Source organism: Trachypithecus francoisi, unplaced genomic scaffold, assembly GCF_009764315.1.
Source record: "Trachypithecus francoisi isolate TF-2019V2 unplaced genomic scaffold, Tfra_2.0 Lachesis_group11, whole genome shotgun sequence".
In the NCBI taxonomy this organism is placed as follows: domain Eukaryota; kingdom Metazoa; phylum Chordata; class Mammalia; order Primates; family Cercopithecidae; genus Trachypithecus; species Trachypithecus francoisi.
In genome coordinates this window covers 49,077,485-49,084,596 of record NW_022681456.1, presented here as the reverse complement: position 1 = coordinate 49,084,596, position 7,112 = coordinate 49,077,485, and the positions used below count along the sequence as shown (strand labels likewise).

Sequence of the window (7,112 nt, the reverse complement as noted above, 5' to 3'; positions counted from 1 at the left end):
AGTTGAGAGAGTTTATGTGTTAAGTTTGCTGAGAGTTTTATCATGTATGGGTACTGAGTACTGTTGAATTTTTTCTGAGTCATGAGGATACATGATTTTTACTTTTAGCCCCTTGATGTATTATATAAAACAGATTCGTATTTGGATATTGAATCAACAATCCTTTCTTAACTAAGCAGGGTCTGAATGTATAACTTTTGTTAAAACATTGTTATATTTGATTTGCTAATATTTCGTTGAGGACTTTTGCATCTATGTTGATGAGAGATATCAGAATTTCTTTCTTGTAATGACTTTATTTTGTTTAAGGGTAATTCTGAACTCATTGAATAAGTTAACAATTATCACTATTTCTATTTTCTGAAATAATTTATGGAGAATTGATACTATTTCCTCATTAAATGTTTGATAGAATTTACTATAAAAACAATCTGGGCCTAGTATTTCCTTTTTATGAAGATGATTAATAATTGATTCAATTTACTTTATGTGTATATATATATATACATATATATATATAGACCCACTCATAGTATCTATTTTTCCTTGAATGAGTTTGGTACTACGTGTCTTTCAAAGAGTTTGTCCATTTAATCTGTTATCAAATTCATAGGTATAGACTTGTTTATATTGAGTATCCTCTTAATATCCATATATTTAGTAGTGATTACCTGCCCTTCTTTCATTGTTTATATTGGTAATTTGCATCTTTTCTCTTTTTTTCTTTGTTAGCTTCTTTAGAGATTTGTAAGTTTTATTGATCTTTCTAAAAAGACAGCTTTTATTTTTATTTTCTATATTGTTTTTCTGTTTTCACTTTCACAGATATTTATTCAAATATTTATTAGGTTTTTTGTTCTGATTGCTTTAGCCTTACATTAATCTTCTTCCAAACTATATTTCTAAGTGTTCTTGACTTAACTTGAAATAACACTATATGACTTTACACATAGTGTAAATACTTTATGAGAAATTATTTCCTGTCCCTCCCATCTCTTACGATATTCCTGCCATTCATATCCCTTATCCACATCCTATGATATCCTAATACATTGTTCTGTGTTTACCTTAATATTGCCCAGTTACATTACTACCATTTATTTAAACAGTTATTCCTTTATACTAATTAAGATTTAAAAAATAAATGATTTTATTTTACTTCCATTTATTACATCTCTTTTCTTTTTGTTGTCTTGAACTTCTGTCTGGTGTTGTCTTCTGCCTAAGAACTTCTTTTAACAATTTCTGCAGGGAAGTCCTCACAGTGATGAGTTCCCGTGGTTTATGTCTTTCACAGAATGTCTGTTTCTCTCTTACTTTTGAAGGATTATTTCTCCTCATAGAGGATTTTAGGTTACTGGCTGTTATTGTTCTTTGAATACTTAAATTTCTCACTCTATTGTCTTGATGTCCATGCTCTTTAATATGATGGCCATTGTAGTTATTTTTCTTGCACTTGTACAGGTAAGGTGCTTATGCTTCTGTGACTGCTTTTATGTTTTTTTCTTCATCCTTAGGTTTTCTACATTTTAAATATGATATACTTAGGTGTACTTTTTTGGACCTTTTTTTAAATTTATGTAATACCTATCCAGCATGAAGTTTTCTGAGCTCTTTATAACTCTGGTTTGGTGTCTGCAGTTAATCTGGAAACTTCTCAGACATTAATATTTCAAGTGCTTCTACTTTATTCTATCTCTCTTTCTAGTATTCCAATTATGTATATTTTGAAACTTTGAAATTATCCCACATTTAGAACATTCTATTATCTTTTATTAAATTTTTTTCTCTTTGCATTTTATTTGGAAAGTTGCTGTTGACCTAATTTCAATATCACTGGCTCTTTGTTCCATTGTGTCCTGTTTAGTATTGAGCATAACACAAAGATTCTTCATTCCTCTTACAGTATTTTTGATTTCTAGATTCCCTTTCAAATTGTTTTGAGAATTATTTTTCTTCTGATAACACATATCTGTTTTATGTTGTCTATTTTTCCTTCATAGCCCTTCACATATTAGTCATAGTTATTTTATATTTCCTGTCTTATAATTCCAGCATTTGTCTCATGTATGAGTCTGGTTGTGATGTTTGCTTTGTGTATTCAGACAGCATTTTTTCTTGCCTTTGACATCCCTTGCAATGTTTTCTTTTTTGAACATCTGATATGATGTAGTTGATAATGGGAACTGAGATAAAAATGGCTTTAGTGTGAGGTTTTGTGTTTATTTGGCTAGGAGTTGGGCTAGGTTTAATGCTTGCTGTAGCTATAAGTTCCAGAATCATCAAATGCCTATGGTTTCCTTTTTTATATCCTCTCTTTATTTTGGACTTCCCTAGCTACTTTTCCTTCGACAGAATCTGTGTCTTACAGCACTATCAGGTATAATCCACTGTTTTATTGTAGCTCTGTTGGTGTAGTGTAAGATGTAGAAAAGAAGCATTCTACAATCTCATGATTACGTCTCAAACATTTTGTAGGCTTGTATCTCTAGACTGGGATCTTCACAGGAGCTTCTTCCTTGATATATCTTGTTTTCTCCTTACGTGAGACAGAAAAAGCTGTGGATTAAGGGAAATTGTTGTTAGAGAGGGAGGAATTCCCTCTCCTAATGGGATAAAATTCTAGTAAATTCTCTTCACCTAGGAAGTAGTCCTTTGTTTGAAATAATACTCTGGATGTATTTCACAACAAATACTGTTACTCTGTCTTTGCTAGAGTTAAGAGGAGATCTTCCTGAGATGCAGAAGAACTAAGATCCACAAAAGCTTATTCCCTTCTAAGACTGCAGACCCCAAGAGTTTCTCACTCTTGAGCTTGGCCACACTCATCTTGGATAATTAACCAAAATCCGCCTTTATTTTCTATGCAGGGCTCAAGAAAAGTTGGTGTCCAGTTTGTTCAACTTTTTCTTATAAAGATGAGAGTAAGGATTTCTCCTTTCTTCACTTTGTGTCAAGAACTGAAATCAGATATGCACTAATGTTAAGAAAAAAAAAAACCAATTTCAAATAATATACACTGATTTAACATGCACTTCTTTATCTAGCCCCACTCAATCTTCGATCAATCTATTACACACTCAAGTGTATTAGTCTATTCTCGCATTGCTATCAAGAGAGACCTGAGACTGGGTAACTTATAAAGAAAATAGGTTTAATTGGTTCATAGTTTTGCAGGCAATACAAGAAGCATGATGCTGGCATCTGCTCAGCTTTTGGGGAGGCCTCAGAAAACTTACAATTATGGCAAAAGGCAAAACAGGTGTGAGGTGTCTCACATGGCAAGGGTAGGAGCCAGAGAGAGGATAGAGGAGGAACTACATGCTTTTAAATGACCAGATCTCACAGATGTGAAGACAGTACCAAGGGGTCAGGGGTATGCTGCTAAGCTATTCATGGAAAATCCAGCCCCGTAATCTAATCACCTCCCACTAGGCCCCTCTTCCAACATTGGGAATTGAAAGTTGACATGAGATTTGGGCAGGGACAAACCTGCAAACCATATCATCAAATATCTTGTGAGAGTTTAATGTGTTATTTTGTTTTGTTCTAGTTAAATAACTGGATGAATTTTATGTTTCTGTGAAGGCATCTCTGAAGAGATGACACATAGGTCATATAAACTGTAGGAGCTATAGGATGATATTATTTGGAATTAGAAGCCCAGAATAGAAATGACACAAGTCTACCCCCATTCCCCAACATTGCAGAAATTCTGCAGAATACTCAGATCTCTGAATTAATATAATGGAAGTTTGAGTTGATTTTATCTAAGTCTCAAGAAATACCCAGTTAATTCAGTTGACATAAGACATAAGGTATTATTCATTTATTCTGGTTCTGCTACTCTAAAATATATTATGAATTTTTACAATAATAAATTGAACCTACAGCTTTGGAGATTTAAAGAAAATAATTTGTTATCAGGTATCAAAGATTTTATAATTTTGAGAAGGAGTACCTTGGAAACAAATATGAACCAATCAGCAATATAATTTTGAGCTTTAAAGTTACTTTCCTTTCAAATAAACTTTTTATTAAAGTAAAATACTTATCTGGAAAGGTACTCAAATTGTAAGTATACAGATTGACAAATTTTAACAGTGAATATACCTTTGTAATTAGCACTGAATAATTTTCACCACTTTTGCACCCATGTGTAAATAAAAACTAGGTCATAAAGCATGCTGTTACTAACACCCCAGAAACCCCCTTCACATCATCTCTCACCCACAGCAACATAAATTTCTAGAAAAGCAGTCATAGGGTATATTATAGGATGCCAGTGGAAAGGTTTAATTTACCTTTAAGAGCAACCACTGGAGAAACCACTTTAATTGTTATTTATGTTTGGAAATGTAGAACAAATCACTTTTTTAGAGTGAACTTTTCTTGGTCGCAGTATGCAAAGATATGCTGTAGTAAAAACAAACAAAACTCATCAATCTCAGTGGCTCAAAAAATGAAACTTTTGGTTTTCATACCAAGTATACTACAAGCCTGGTGACTCTCCGAGTAAACTATTTTCCATGTTGTTACTCATTGGTCCAGACCATGCCAATCCTATTACTTCATCTCAGTAAATGCTAAAGTGGTTGTTCTGGCTAGGGAAGAGATCACTTGAGACTATCACATTGGTTCCATTTCTTCCCATGACACATTGGCCATAACCAGTCATATGACCCTTTTTAAGTAAAGGAAAGAGAAACTGTGATGTACCTGTGTGTCCACAAGGAAAGAAAAGCTAAGAGTGAGTGGAAGCAGTGAATATACCTTTGTAATTAACTGAGATATTTTAGTTTTTCTCTCCAACATGCCAAATTATTATTTTTAGCAACAAAAATGTTTTTCCTTGTTTATAGTAGTCAGGGTTGAGATGACTATATTTGCTTTTGAGAATTATTTGTTTTTCTAAATCTTCACTTAGGTTGCTTTACATCATACCTTATTAGTTCTCATTGTATCTCTGTTTCTCCGTTATCTGTCAAGGAATGGCTTGCAGATAGATTTAGACTTCATCATGACCTTAAGGAGTATATATGAAAAATAACTGTACTAAACTGTTTGACTTACTTTAAATAACTTAAATGCTGGATGGTTGTGCTCTGGTTTGGGGGAGAAGAGATCTAAGGGAACCAGCACATTTGAAGACATGGGTGTTATGATTTGCCATAAACACAAAGAATAAGCTTATTGTAAATCTCCTTGTTAAAAAGTCAGTATTCTGACAGAGGGTGATGTTCATCTTGGATTGGAGAAAATATCTTCTTACTAGGCTAGGCCTGAATTGGGTGTTTTTTTTGCGGGGGGTGGGCATTAAGATTCCTAAAGTATTCATATTGGGATGTCTTTTTTTTTTTTTTACACAAAGACAATTATTTAAGACCTTTATTTACAGGTGCTTGCAGTTTCTTGACTTTTTTGAAAAAAATCAAGTTGTAAACTTTTATTACAAATTAAAAATGAAGTGCTTAAAAATCTCAACTTGACCAGATATGAAACAATTTAAAAACCTTTAAAGGCGTATTGAGAAAAACCAGGCTTTTTTAAAAAACACGTTTATTATTACCAAAAAGAGACGTCTTTAGGTAAAAATAATAAAAACTCCATGCTGCATAGATAATGCAGATAGTTATACTTATCTGGTCAACGGGCAAAAAGCAAGCACTTAAGGTCTTCAGCTCCAATCTTCTGTTCATTACTTATTGCTGGAATTTCGTATTTCTTCTTATTAGATGACTAAACCGGATGATGGTAGAGATGGTAAGCCCTGCCCTGCTCAGCCCTGCCATTTACTCAGCCCTGCCCTGCTCAGCCTCGGGAGCGGACGAATTCTCAGCTGGTGGATCGGCTGCTTTTGTCTCTTAGCCATCTTGTGGTTTAGGGTTTTCTGGGCGTCTGTGTCGGTAATTGAAGTTGCCGCGGTACCGACGTTGAGGTAGCTGCTGACCTTGGGTCTCATCTCCTTGATTTTCTTTGTCTTCTTCATTGCCGTCCTCTCTAGGCTGTCTTTGGCGAGGAGGGCCCCTGCGGAATCGTGTTCTATATCCCCGATACATATTCTCCCTCACTGGTCTACCTTGTTCTCCTGCACTCTGGTTGTCAGCACCCTCCATCACTCCTTCCTGCACGGGAGGGTTGGAACACTGTGGTCGAAGCCCATGGGGTCTCCGCATGTAGTAAGTAAGGTGGGAACCTCCGCCTGCCCTAGGGCCGGCGCTGCTGGGCCTGGCCTTCGGACGCACTCTTCGATCCCTCCTTCTTTTCCTCACTCTCACTATTCTGGTAATTTTGCTGGTAATTGCGTGGAGGACCCCTATCACGTGGATAGCGTCTACAATGGTTATGGTCTGCTGCATATTCACTGCCTTGAACTGGAACACCACCAGGACCTGTAACATTTGCTGCCTCCGCACCCTTTTCTCTTTCAACAACATCAAACTCCACAGTCTCTCCATCTCCTACACTGCGAAGGTACTTCCTGGGGTTATTCTTCTTTATGGCAGTCTGGTGTACAAATACATCTTCCTTGTTGTCATTCCTGTTGATGAAACCATATCCGTTCCTTACATTGAACCATTTTACTGTTCCCAAAACCTTTGTTGCGATGACCTTCTAGTCCCCGCCGGCAGATGCCGCCGATGTGAGACCGCCCAGGCCACCGCTCCCTGCGCCGCTGCGGGTAGTGCCGGGCTTGGTGTCCGCCGCGCTGAGGGCGGGGGCAGTGGGGGGGGGGGGGGGGGGGGGAGGGGCGGGGCGGCGGGCGGCTGCTGTGTGTAGGCCTCGCTGCTCATGGTTGCGGTGATGGTGACTGGGGCCGGCTGCGGCAGCTGCGGTTTCTCCCCGGGTGTGATGGTAACTAGGCCGGCAGCGGCGGTGGGGCTGCTCAGGGCTCTCTGCGGTCGGCTCTCCGCTCCCCCTACCTATCGAATTCTGGGATGTCTTAAGACTCTTTTCTTCCTTAAACTTGAAAAGGATGCAACTGAAAATTGGCTCATCTACATCAGAATCACTGCAAAGGAGGAGGCCTAGAGAAACTAACACCCCAATAAAGACTAGCCGAAGTTGATCTATATTAAAAACAACAACACTTTTTTTTTGATCCCTTGACT

The 7,112-nt window shown here is 37.1% G+C and overlaps 1 pseudogene across 1 annotated transcript; it reads right to left on the bottom strand.

Annotated features, from left to right (window-relative positions):
- Window positions 1-5,370: 5,370 nt before the first annotated feature.
- Window positions 5,371-6,809, bottom strand: LOC117089673 (annotated as a pseudogene). The gene has a single exon (XR_004439707.1). The product of XR_004439707.1 is annotated as a Y-box-binding protein 1-like (transcript).
- Window positions 6,810-7,112: the final 303 nt, after the last annotated feature.